General features: G+C 35.7%; 1 protein-coding gene across 1 annotated transcript in view; it reads left to right on the top strand.

The window, feature by feature from the left end:
* Nucleotides 1-13,005, top strand: part of DCHS2 (dachsous cadherin-related 2) — a 212,663-nt gene that overhangs the window by 165,998 nt on the left and 33,660 nt on the right. The window lies entirely within an intron of this gene.

The following is a 13,005-nucleotide window of genomic DNA, read 5'->3' as shown; positions in this document are numbered from 1 at the left end:
CTTTGGTGAGGTGTCTTTTAAGGTCTGGCTCATGTTTTAATTAGGTTGTTTGTTTTCTTGTTAAATTTTAAGAGTTCTTTGTATATTTCAGAAAATCATTTTTTATCAGATGTGTCTTCCGTGAATATTTTCTCCCAGTCTGTGGCTTGTCTTCTCATTATCTTGACATTGTCCTTTTCAGAGCAGATGTTTTAAATTTTGATGAAATCCAGCTTATCAATTATTTCTTTCATGGATTATGTCTTTGGTATTGTAGCTAAAAAATCATCACCATACCACAAGGTCATCTAGGTTTTCTCCCATGTTATCTTATTGGAGTTTTATAGTTTTTTTATTTTACATTTAGGTCTGTGAAACATTTTTAGTTAATTTTTGAAAGGTGTAAGGTCTGTTTATAGGTTCTTTTTTTTTTTGCATGTGAGTGCCCAGTTGTTCCAGCATCATTTCTTAAAAAGACTCTGTTTGCCCCCCATTGAATTCCCTTTGCTCTTTTGTCATAGAGCAGTTGACTATGTGGACCTATTTCTGGGCTCCCTATTCTGTCACCAGTACCACACTGTCTTGATTACTATAGCTTTATAGTAACTTTTGTGTAGTATCAGTCCTCCACTTTGTTCTTCTCCTTAGGGTTAGTATTTTTGAACAATACTTCCTCTATTGTCTGTGTATTAGATCTTCCACGTATTTTGCAAAGATATCTACTTGTTTTGGATAGCATTAGGGTAATTACAGCAAAAATGCAAGAAAAAATATTCTGCCTTTGAAAAACAAAATAGGTAGTCATACTACAAACAAAGAGCACTCATAAGGAAGTCTGACACATGGAAAGAAAAGAAAGCCCATCCCTTCTAGTTGCTGGGGGGGGGGGGCGGAGGTGGTTGGTATAGGAACCAAGTGGTCCTCCAGGAGTATCCTGGTACCTTTCTTTCCTGAAGCTAGAATCCTGGAAGGGGCCAGTAAGGTAGACTGAAGGAAAAGCTAATAGTAGAGGACACTTTGGAATGCTGGGAGGATATTGTGCTTCACAGGAGAGCCTTAGTCTAACAGGACAAGTGACAGCAGAGTAAAATGAGCAACGTGAGTAGGTAAAGAGAAGGCACAAGTGAGTGTCCCATCTCTGGCTCTCACAAGGCCTAGAAGACATCCGATGGCCCCAGCATTCCCACTTAAGGACAGAGATTAACACAGAGTACAGGCCATCAGGCCTGCCATGGGAACCACTAGTGCAAGGGATCAGATTAGCCCATCCCCAAATCTGTATTGTAGACAACCTGAGTGCAGGGTTGGATGACCCTCCAAAGGGTCTGTGGCATAAAAAACAGATGCAGGACTAGGTCAGCAGGGTGGAGTTCTGAGCCTGAACATGTTGACGTGACAGTCCGGACTCATTGACCAGGGGCAAATCTAAGAGCCAGTGGACAGTGAGCAAAGATCCCACCTCATCACTGCATGTTCCCCCTGACCCCCCCCCCACCTGTGTTACCTTACAGAGGAGCAGCACAGGGGAAGGGGGGCGGGAATCTCAAACACTGAGCATGTTCTTGAGAAACAGTAAGTCACCTGAAAGTACTCTTTAAGGGGAAGAGATCATGACATTAAATGGCATGTTTAAGAAGGTCGGGTTCCTTTCTATTGTCCATCAGGGTGAGACTCATAAGGAATATTACATCACCCATAAAGATATTTAAAAAAACAGTTTTTCTTTTCCTCCTCTTAAATTGTACTGTGTAAAACTGTAACTCTGCTTCATTCATTTTTAACTCTTCAAGGATACTCTGATCTCTGTTCTTGGGATGCCCATCACTTTTCTATCCTTCCCTACCACACTTCCTATTAAATGTTGACTGTATACTCAATATTATACGCTCAATATTCAAATTTTTAAAGGTATAGGACACAAATGGTCTGCCTTGTTAAGGGCCTTGAACATCTATTTCATCTATTCATTAACAAGACACTTCATGATTAAATGAGCACTTCATAATCTCTAAAGCGTTTTGCCATTATTATTACCAACAGTTGTAAGGGGGAAGACATGGAGATGAAAGTGCAGCCAGAAAAAGCTGGGAGAAGCTCCCCACTGTGGATCACAGGGCCAGAAAAAGCTTGATCCCAGTAGGTGTTCACCAAATGTTTGTTGAAATCACTTCACCATTATACTTTGCCTAAATGAGAATAAAACCAGGCAAAAAAAGGTGGAGAAGACACTTAGTTCCAGGCAGGAGAAATGGCTCGTGCAAAGGAGTGGGGACTCAAGAGTGTGTGGTAACTTTACCATCCAACACAGCAAACCTGAAATAGCTTGACAGAGGCGCTCATGAACTTTCCAGTGACAAGCTGAAACAGAAAGACATGGATGGCCTTGAAATTAGCAAAAGAGTGACCGAACAACTTTAATATTGTAGAAGATCCCTTTGGATGCCTTGTGAAGGATGGCAAAAGGAGTGAGAGGTAAATCAGGAGGGGACTGTGGTAATGCACATGAAAAATGACCAGGGCCTGAATAAAGTCACTGTAGTGGGCAAAGACACATGGGAATGTACTGCACAAGTGCTGCAAAGACAGCTTCAATGGGACCTGTTAATTATTTAGATTGCCTACCCGAGCTGCACATAGAGACACGTGGGGAGCTTTCAAAAATTCCTAATGCATGGATATCCAACCCTCAACCAATTAAATGAGAATCTTTGAAGATAGACCAGACATTGTGAATTGGAGGAAGCCCCTATGTAATTCTGCACGCAAGCCAAGGATGGAGGCACAATTCCTGAAAGGAAGGAATTTGATGATAGCTTGAAGGGCCCTGAAGATCAGTGCAGTATTTTGTTTTGTTTTTGAAAGCTGGAAGAGATTTGGACATTTGTGATTTATAACGCTTCAACGTTTACAAAGAACTTTCACTTATATTTAAGTCAAAACTAGAATAAAACACTCACACGTAACAGGATTTCCTTTCTTTTCCTTTTTAATTAGCATCTATTGTTTGTGGATGTTGAACCCAGTTTCAGATTGTTTTGAGGATAGCAATATTTTCTCCCTGAAGAGCTAATGTACAATCAGATGGAATCATTAAAATAGGATATGATAGTACTCATTATGTGGCAGCTAAAAACATCTTAAAAGGTATTTTTTTAATCTAAGTGGAACATATTTTTAAGATTTTTTTTTTCTTTTTGGTTGGGGGGAGACATTTGCTTTGTTTCTTGAACTGGAAATGTGCCACATATCTCATAACCAAATTTGAGAATCACTCATATAGAAAAATTGTGCAACCTTCCTTTCTGAACATGTGCAGGCACTGGACTCTGGCTGTCTCTGGGGTTCCCGGCACTAGGAAGGAGAAAAAGGACATACATGAAAATTCAGGGACTCTGAAGTCTGCTGATCGCCTTGGGGATGCAGAGTAGGCAGAGAATGGCTGGGAAATGAGGGGAGATGAGCAGCTTCAGGTTCGTGGGCCATCCAACACTGAAGTAACACTGCCAATTCTCAAGCTCACGTTTTAAATGTCATCCTCTGTAAATCACAAAATTAGAGAGGCAGTAAGAACATCAGGGGTTGTTTTATCACATGTCTTTCTCAAAGTTGTTCTGAGTGCATTTTTAAATGATTAAATGCAGCCATTTATAGATAATCACTCCTTTAGAAAAACTTGCCCACTAAAATCTATAATCCCACTCAAAATATAATTCAGGATCAATGTGTTTACTTCTCATTGCATGTATCAATTCTAGATTGGTTTTTCTTCCACATCTTCCCTTTGCTAAAGCTCATAAAAATAAATAAGCACTTTGATGGCTTTCTTTATTATTTCTTTAGGTGTTTACTAAAGAAAATATGCTCAAGATTGTGTACCATTTGCATTTTAAAACATGTTTTTCACCTATTCATAAATTTTGGAAAATGATTCATTTTGAGCCTTTCTATACTTTGTCTGATCCCAGGGGTGAAGTTTTTGGAAACTTTTAGTCATTTTTGCTGATAGGAAGGTGGGAGGGGAAGAAAATCAGCTTTTCTCCTTTGGTTTTTTTATTGTGGTAAGAAACACGTAACGTAAAATGTATTATCTTAACCACTTTTAAGGGCACAGACTGTATGGTAATGGTAAGGGTATGCCCATCCAAGTGCAATGGATTTCCAGAACTTCTTCATCTTTCAAAATTGAAACTCTATAGATACTCTTTGAACTGTAACTCTTTCTACTCTCTCCAGCTCGTAGCAACCACGATTCTGCTTTCTGCTTCTAAGGGTTTAGATACCCATATAAGTGGAATCATACAGTATCTGTCTTTTTGTGACTGGCTTATTCACATAAGATCCTCAAGGTTCATCAGTGTTGTAGTATATGACAGGATTTTTTTAAAGGCTGAATAATATTCTGTTGTATGTACATACCACTTTTCTTTATCCATCGTATCCATTGAAGGACATTTAGGTTGCTTCCACTTCTTGGCTATTTAAATAATGTTGCAATGAACATGGATATGCAAATAATTCTTTGAGATTCTGTTTTCAGTTCTTTGGAGATATACCCAGAAGTGGGACTGCTAGAGCGTATGATAGTTCTAATTTTAATTTTTAAAGGAAACTCCACAGAGGCTGCACCCTTTTACATTTGCGTCACCAGTGTGCAAGGCTTCCAATTTCTCCCCAACCCCTGTTATTTTTGTTTTGTTATTTATTTATTTATAGTAGCCATCCTAATGTGTGTAAGGTGATATCTCATTGTGGGTTTGATTTGCGTTTCTCTTATTGGTAGTGACGTTGAGCATCTTTTCATATACCTGTTGGCCATTTGTATGTCTTCTTGGAGAAATTTTTATTCAAGTCCTTTGTTCCTTTTTTTAATTGGGCTTTTTGTTTCCTTTTTGCTTTTGAGTTGTAGGAGTACCTTATATATTTTGGAGATTAACCCCATATCAGATATATGGTTTGCAAATATTTTCTCCCATTACCTATGTTGCCTTTTCACTCTGTTGATTTTTGCTTTTGCTGTGTAAAAGTTTTTTATTTTGATATAATCCCATTCATCTTTTGTGGTTGCATGTACATTTGCTGTCATATCTAAGAAATAATTGCCACATACAAATTCATGAAGACTTCCCCTGCGTTTTCTTCTAGGAGATTTATAGTTTCAGTTCTTAACATGTAGGTCTTTAATCCATTTTGAGTTAATTTTTGAATACAGTATACGTTAAAGGTTCAAATAAATTTTTTTGAATGCGGATATCTTATTTTCCTAATACCATTTGTTTTGTTTTCTTTTCTTTTCTTTTTCTTTTTTTTTATTTATTAGTTTCAGGTGCATAAGACAAGGTAATACTTAGACGTTCATCATTTATATCCTTCACACTGTGGACGCCCCTCCCCCTTCCCCCCATCCACTATCCCTCCGACATCGCACCGAGCCTAATACCATTTGTTAAAGAGACTCTTCTTTTCCCATTGTGTAGCTTTGGTACCCTTGTGAAAGGTCATTTGAAAATGTGCATGAGGTTTATCTCTGGAATCTCTGTTCTGTTCCATTGGTCTATATATCTATTTTTATGCCTGTGTTATACTATTTTGATTGTAGCTTTGTAATATGTTTTGAAGTCGGGAAGTGTGAGGCCTCCGTCTTTGTTTTTCTTTCCCAAGATTGTGTTCATTGTTTGGAGTACTTTGAGATTCCATGTGAATTTTAAGACTTTTTTTTCTATTTCTGCAAAAGATGCCATTGGATTTTGATAGGGATTGCGTTGAATCTGTAGATTATTGAGGGTGGTGTGGACATTTTAACAATACTAAGTCTTCCACTCTGTGAACACAGGGTGTCTTTGTGTGTCTTATTTAACTTCTTTCAGCAACGCTTTTTAGTTTTTACTGAAGTTTATTTCCAAACTTGGTGAAATTTATTTCTTGGTGAAGTTTGCCTTTTTGGTGAAGTTTATTTCTAATTTTTTTGATGCTATTGTGAATGGTATTATTTTCAGAATTTTTCTCAGATTATGCATTGTTAGTGCATAGAAATGCAACTGATTTTTGCGTGTTGATATTTTGTCCTGCAATTTTGCTGAATTTGTTAATTAGTTCTAACTGTGTGTGTGTGTGTATTTGTGTGTAATCTATAGGGTCTCCTACATATAAGATTATATCATCTGACAACAGAGATCATTTTATTTATTCTTTTCAGATTTTGATGCCTTTAATTTCAAAGCTTAATTTCTCTAGTTAGGATGTCCAGATGTGGAGAGAATGGGCATCTTGATATTAGTGGAAAAGCTTTCCATTCTTCATCGTTGAGTAGGATGCTAGCTACAGGCTTTTCATATATGGCCTTTATTGTGTTGTGGTAATTTCCTTATATTACTAGTTTATTATGAAAGGGTGTTAAATTTTGTCAAATGCCTTTTCTGCATGTATTGAGACAACCATATGATATTTATTCTTTAGTCTGTTAATGTGGTATATAACACTGATTGATATATTGAACAACATATGATTAATTATATTAAACCATCATTGTATCCAAGGGATAAATCCCATCTATTAATGGCATATGAACCTTTTAGTGTCATGTTGAATTCAGTTTGCTAGTATTTTGTTGAGGATCTTTGCGTTTATATTCATCAAGGATATTGGTCTGTAGTTTTCTTTTCTTGTAGAGTTGCATTTTAGTTTGGGTATGAGAGTAATGCTGGCCTCATAAAATGAGTTTGGAAGTGTTCTCTCCTCTTTACATTTTTGGAAGAGTTTGAGAAAGATAGGTGTCTATACTTTAACCATTTGGTAGAATTCACCAGTGAAGCTATCTGGTCCCCATTATTGGTTACTGATTCAATCTTCTTACTAATTATAGACCTGTTGAGACTTTTTCTTTCTGTATAACTCAGTTTTGGTAGGGTACATGTTTCTTGAAATATATCAATTTTTTCTAGGTTACCTAATTTGTGGGCATGTAATTGCTCATAGTAGTCTCTTATGATAATTTTTATTTCTGTGGCATCAGTTGTGTGTCCTTTTTCATTTCTGATTTTAGTTATTTGAGTCTTGACATTTTTTTTATTTATGTAGCTAAGGATTTGTCAATTCTGTTGATCTTTAGAAAAAACAACTTTTACTTTCGTTGATTCGTTTGTCCTGTTTTATTACACTCTATTTCGTTTATTTCTGTTCTAATCTTTACTATTTTCTTCTTTCTGCTAACTTTGTTTCTAATTTATTCCTCTGTTTCTAGATCCTTGAGGTGTAAGTTTACAGTGTTGATTTGCAGTTTTCTGCTCTTTCTTTTTTTTTAACATAGGCATTTATTGCTACAGCCTTTCTTCTTAGTACTGCTTTTGCTGCATCCGTGTTTTGGTACGTTGTGTTTTGTTTCATTTGTCCAAGATAATCACCTAATTTTCCTTTATATTTCTTTGATCTATTAACTGCTCAAGAGTGTGTTATTTAATTTCCATGCATTTGTAAAATTTCCAATTTAACTTTGCTATTGATTTCTAGTTTCATTTCATTGTAGTCAGAAAAGGTACGTGGTATGATTTTAATCTTCTTAAATTTAATACTAGTTCTATGATTTATCCTGGAGAATATTCCATGTGTTCTTTTTTTTTTTTTGATTTTTTTCAATTACTGTTGACATTCAATATTATTTTATATTAGTTTCAGGTGCACAGCATAGTGGTTAGACATTTATACAATTTATGAAGTGATCTCCCAATTAGTCTAGTACCCACCTGGCACTACACATAGTTATTACAGTATTATTGACTATATTCCCTATACTATACTTTACATTCCTATGACTATTTTGTAACTACCAATTTGTCCTTCTTAATCCCTTTATTTCTTTCACCCAGCCCGCCAACCACCCTCCCATCTGGTAACCATCAGTTTGTTTTCTGTATTTATGAATCTGTTTCTGTTTTGGGGTTTTTGTTTATTTTGTTCTTTAGATTTCACATATAAGTGAGATAATATGGTATTTGTCTTTCTCAGTCTGATATATTTCACTTAGCATAATACCCTTTAGGTCAATCCATGTTTGCACAAATGGTAAGTTTTGGTTTTTTTTTAATGGCTGAGCAATATTCCATTGTATATATGTACCACATCTTCTTTAACCAATCATCTATTGATGTGCTTCCATATCTTGGCTATTGTAAATGGTACTACCATGAACATAGGGGTACATACATCTTTTCAAATTAGTGTTTTGGATTTCTTCAGATAAATACCCAGAAGTGGGATTGCTGGGTCATAATGTAATTCTATTTTTAATTTTTTATGGAACCTCCATACTGTTTTCCATAGTGGTTGTACCAATTTACAACCCTACCAACAGTACACGTGGGTTCCTTTTTCTCTACTTCTCACAAATATGTGTTCTTAAGGATATACTTGGGAATATATAATAACTTGAGAATGTGTATTCTGCTATTGTTGGGTGGAGTTTTCTGTATGTGTCTATTAGGACCAATTAGCTTATAATGTTGATCAAGTCCTCTGGGATAGTCTTTATTTCTCTTTAATGTTTGAAGGACAGTTTTGTTGGCTATAGTATTCTTGATGGCAGTTTCAATTTTTACCTTCAGCACTTTGAATATATCATACCACGCCCTTTTGACCTGAAGTCTTCATAAAGGCTTTTTGGACCATATATTATTGTTAAGTCAGTGTTTCAATGGGAGAGAAGGTCTAGAGCTTTCTATTCATGCATCTTGCTGAATATCACTACTAACTTTTCTTTTTAAAAGATTGAAATATGTTCAGTATTCAGTGGCCAGACATTTAAGAGATAATAGATAACTTAAAATCATCCAAATGCTTGAAAAATCTGTTTCTCGCAAGTCAGTCATCAATTTAAGAAACATTTGCATTGCTTAGAAATAGTAAAAATAAAACTTTAGAATTATTTACTAATGGACAGCTCTGAATAAAATGTTTTCATAATTACTTTACCTAAATATTTCCACGATTATTGATTTTTATAATCCTATAACATTAATAGTTGCATAATTCTGTTTTTAAACAGATAGTTTACTGCTTCTATAGGTGTTGTTAGTTTTTAAACTATGTTTTTATAAAGAAAAAAAACGAGAACATTTTACATGTTTTATACTTTTTGATGCAATGTTAGACCTAAAGTGAAATTCATAAAAGCCAGAAAATTTAAAATAAAAAAATAAATTCTATGTTTTACTTATCTCATAGGAATTTAATGTACAGTGTTACTTTTTATATTTTCCCATTTCTACTTTGATGTGAAATGAGAAGTAATTGCAAGTTTCATCTATATGCCCAAAGACAGACTCTTATTTAAAATGTGCACAGTAAGACAAGACCTAGGGGGACTCAAAGCCCTTCAGTTATTTCCTTTTTTTTCAGGCAGTCTCAAATTTAAACTTTGTCAAAGGAAGAACATATATCAATATATGCAGCTATTTGCTGACTCTGGAATCTAGTTTGAAGCATTTTCATTGAATGAAATTCTTTTTGTGCTACAATTTCATTCATATTATGAACATTTTATTTGCAATAAAAAATGGGATTGTTCCTTTTACAAGAGAGGTCGTATGTGATTCTTATACTCAATTCTGTACTCATCTTTATCCTTTTATATGCAAGTGATCTCCATGTTTTCTTTTGTAAATGGGCATATAACAAGCATCCTAACCCATGAAGAAAAGGCCGTCAACAAAATTGTACCTCTTGTCTGCATAGCTGCTTTTCTTTTTACTGCCGTTTTAAAATTATATGACAAGCCAGTTGAAATAAAATTTCCTGTGTTTAAAAAACAAATTGTATCCGGAAGCACAGAAATGTGACTGAGCATTGAGCATAAAACATACTGCCCTACTGTGAAGGCGTATTCCTACCAAAAATGTAAAACATTTTTATATTAACAATATGTCTCCTCAAATGTAACAAAATAAGCATCTGATTATAAAGCAATTTGAAAGAGTTCTCAACATATGTGGTGTGGTAACTTGATTCCACCATGATTGATTAAAATCCTTTACTTTGTCACTAAATGATTTCATAACTGCCTTGAAAAGAGCAACAATTTGGAAACTCAATAAATGGTTGTTAAACTTTATCACAGTGTATGTTAAACATAGTATTTTTAAAGAGCATAATATATCCGGCTTTGGTTTTCCTGTTCTTTCTCCATAACAAATTCTGTTTTATGCCTTTTTCCTTGACTTTTCAGTTTTGCAGACAACATCACATACATGTTTCTATTACTATTTACAGCACTCACAGCATTTCTTTGGGTGTTAAGTATTGAAAAGGCTGGTGGGGAAAATATTGTCTATTCTAGGCCCTTTTCTTTCTTCTCTTTAATGAAACACTTTTAAGTGTCTAGAAAAAAGATGTACCAATTTGGCTTGGGGATCATTTTTTAACTATAACCTCTAGCAGCATAGGTTTCACGCTTGTTCCCTGGGGCCTTTGTAGTGGGATTTATTGAGGAGGTCCAGCAGAGAGCTTGAATAGGTGCTTTTTTCCCCACTACTGCAAATCCAACAGTGATGTGTTATAGCATTGAGTGATTTTTATTTTTTTAGTTGCTGCTGGTTTAAAAGAGTCCAGTAGGCAGAGAAGCATTTTTTGAAAATCTCAGGCTAGAACTTTAGTGACCACCTTCCTCACTTACTTCCTCTCCCTGTCTCCTCTATTACTATCCTTCTTCCCATGCTTATTAAGCACCTATTGTGTATAAGGAACAAACTTTTGATACTCAGAACAACATGTTTGCATCTCAAAACAGTATGCTAAGCAAAATGAAACAGCTACTGTATGATTTGCAAGTGTATGCAATTTTAAAGGGAAAACTAATCTAGAAGTATATAAATATATAGACTACAAATACATAGAAAACCTCCTCCACTCTCACAAAATTTAGTCTAACTTTTCAAGAGATGAGACCAGTCTCTTCAGCTGTGCTCAGTACAAGTCCATGGGTGCCAAATAAGTACCACCATCTAAGTGCTAGAAGGGCTGGTAACAAAAAGGAGGGACTCATCTTCTCTATCAGAAATGGTACATGGGCAGACTCAGAACTATAGTCAGGATTCAGCTGTGTGTTTTTCAACCCGTGTGTTTGTTTGTTTGTTTGTTTTGCCCTAAATTACATTGGTTTCTGACATATAGGAATTGGAAAAATAAATATGAATTTTTGAACTTCTCTTGAGAAAACAAGAATCTTAAGCATCGTAATCCCCGCTTTCCCTGCTAGCCATGATGAGCTGAAGCTGAGTGCCTTAGACACATCCGGCAATCTCTGGCCTCCCCCTCCCACATATCACCTTCATTTGTCCATGCTTCTTGCTTTTACCCAAAGGTTTATGCATTAATACGTAAGCCCTGCTCTGTACTCATCTCTGACACCATGTCAGCACCTGTTTCCTTATAAAATGTTTCCTTTCACTTTTCCTCTTGTGTCTAGCTGACACCGTCTTAGATCAGGCCCCCATTGCTGTATATTCAGCAACTCAAGTGCCTCCCACAGAGTCCACCTCTTTCCCATCTCTTCCCACTCAGTACAACATGCATACGTTTAAAAATAGGTGTCATCCTATGAGGCAGGATGAAAGTAAAAGGAGAGGCAGGGGTCATGGCCAGAGTGGGAGTCTAAAGTAGATGCTATAAGTTACAGGCCTAAAACAAGAGGGTTAGGGCCAGTAAAGAACTAGGAAAATGTTTCTCAGAAGTGGTGGATAAATAGAGAACAGAATCCAAAGAACAAATATGAATTTAAAAGGGTGGGAATGGGCAATAAACATGTGAAAAGATGCTCAACATCATCAGACATCAGGGAAACTCAAATTAAAACCCCAGTGAGATAATAGTACACGTGCACTGACATGACCGAAACTGAAAAGACTGCCAATACCAGTGGATGAGAAGCAATTGGAATTCTCATATGTTGCTGGCAGGAATACAAAATGGTACACACCCCCTTGGGAAAATAGTTTAGCAGTTTCTTATAAAGTTAAACATATACTTAGCATAGGTGTTTACCCAGGAGGAATGAAAATGTGTCCATACACTTTTACCTGAATGTTTATAGCAACTTTAATCATAATATCCCCCAACTGAAAACAATCCAAATGTCCATATATAGATGAATGGATAAAAAAAAAAATTGTGATATGTTCATTCAGTAGAATACTACTCTGCAATAAAAATGGAATGAACTCTTGATACAAAGAATAACATGCCTGATTCTCAAAAAATTATGCAGAGCAAATGAAGCCAGATACTGTTTAATTGCATGTATATGAAATTTTAGAGGCACAACGAATCTAGAATTATAAAAAGAAGATCAGTGATTTCCTGGGGCCAGAGGTGAGAGAAAACTGACTAAAAGGAAATAAGAGAATATTTTGGAGTGATAGAAATATTCTGTACCTAGATCATGATGGTGGTTACACAGGTGTATATAGTCAAATCTGATAAAACTGTATACTTAAAATGTGTGTATATTATTATATGTAAATTTTAACTTAATAAAGTTTATTAAACAAAAAATACTTTAAAAATAGTACAGGCAGTCATAGGAGGAAGACAAATGGTCCAGCAGAACAGGAAGCAAAGCAAAGGTGAGTAGCACAGGGACAGGATGTTACAAATGAAGACAACCAAGTGCTAACATGGAGCCCAATGGATTCTTGGGAACCTTTCCAGTGAAACCTGGTTCTAATCACACTAGTTATCTTATTGTCTTTATTGCTCATTCTTCTTCCATGTTGGTAACCAGTCTGTTCCCTGTAAACTGAAATGATTTCCTTCTTTCTTCTCTAATTCCTACACATTACTCAAATTCTGTTTCTTCAAGTTCTCACTGGACGACTGCTACAGTACCTTAACGATTCTTGAACAAATTAGTATCATGCAGTTAAGAACTTGGTTACTGTCTACTTGGGTTGCTTTTACTTCCAACTATACTGGAAACTGGTTAAAGGAAGATTTCTAATATTTATACTTCGGTTACCTCCTTTTCCACATTTCACTTAATGT

Source organism: Rhinolophus hipposideros (assembly GCF_964194185.1).
Source record: "Rhinolophus hipposideros genome assembly, chromosome: 16".
Classification (NCBI taxonomy): domain Eukaryota; kingdom Metazoa; phylum Chordata; class Mammalia; order Chiroptera; family Rhinolophidae; genus Rhinolophus; species Rhinolophus hipposideros.
This window is presented reverse-complemented; position numbering and strand designations above follow the sequence as displayed.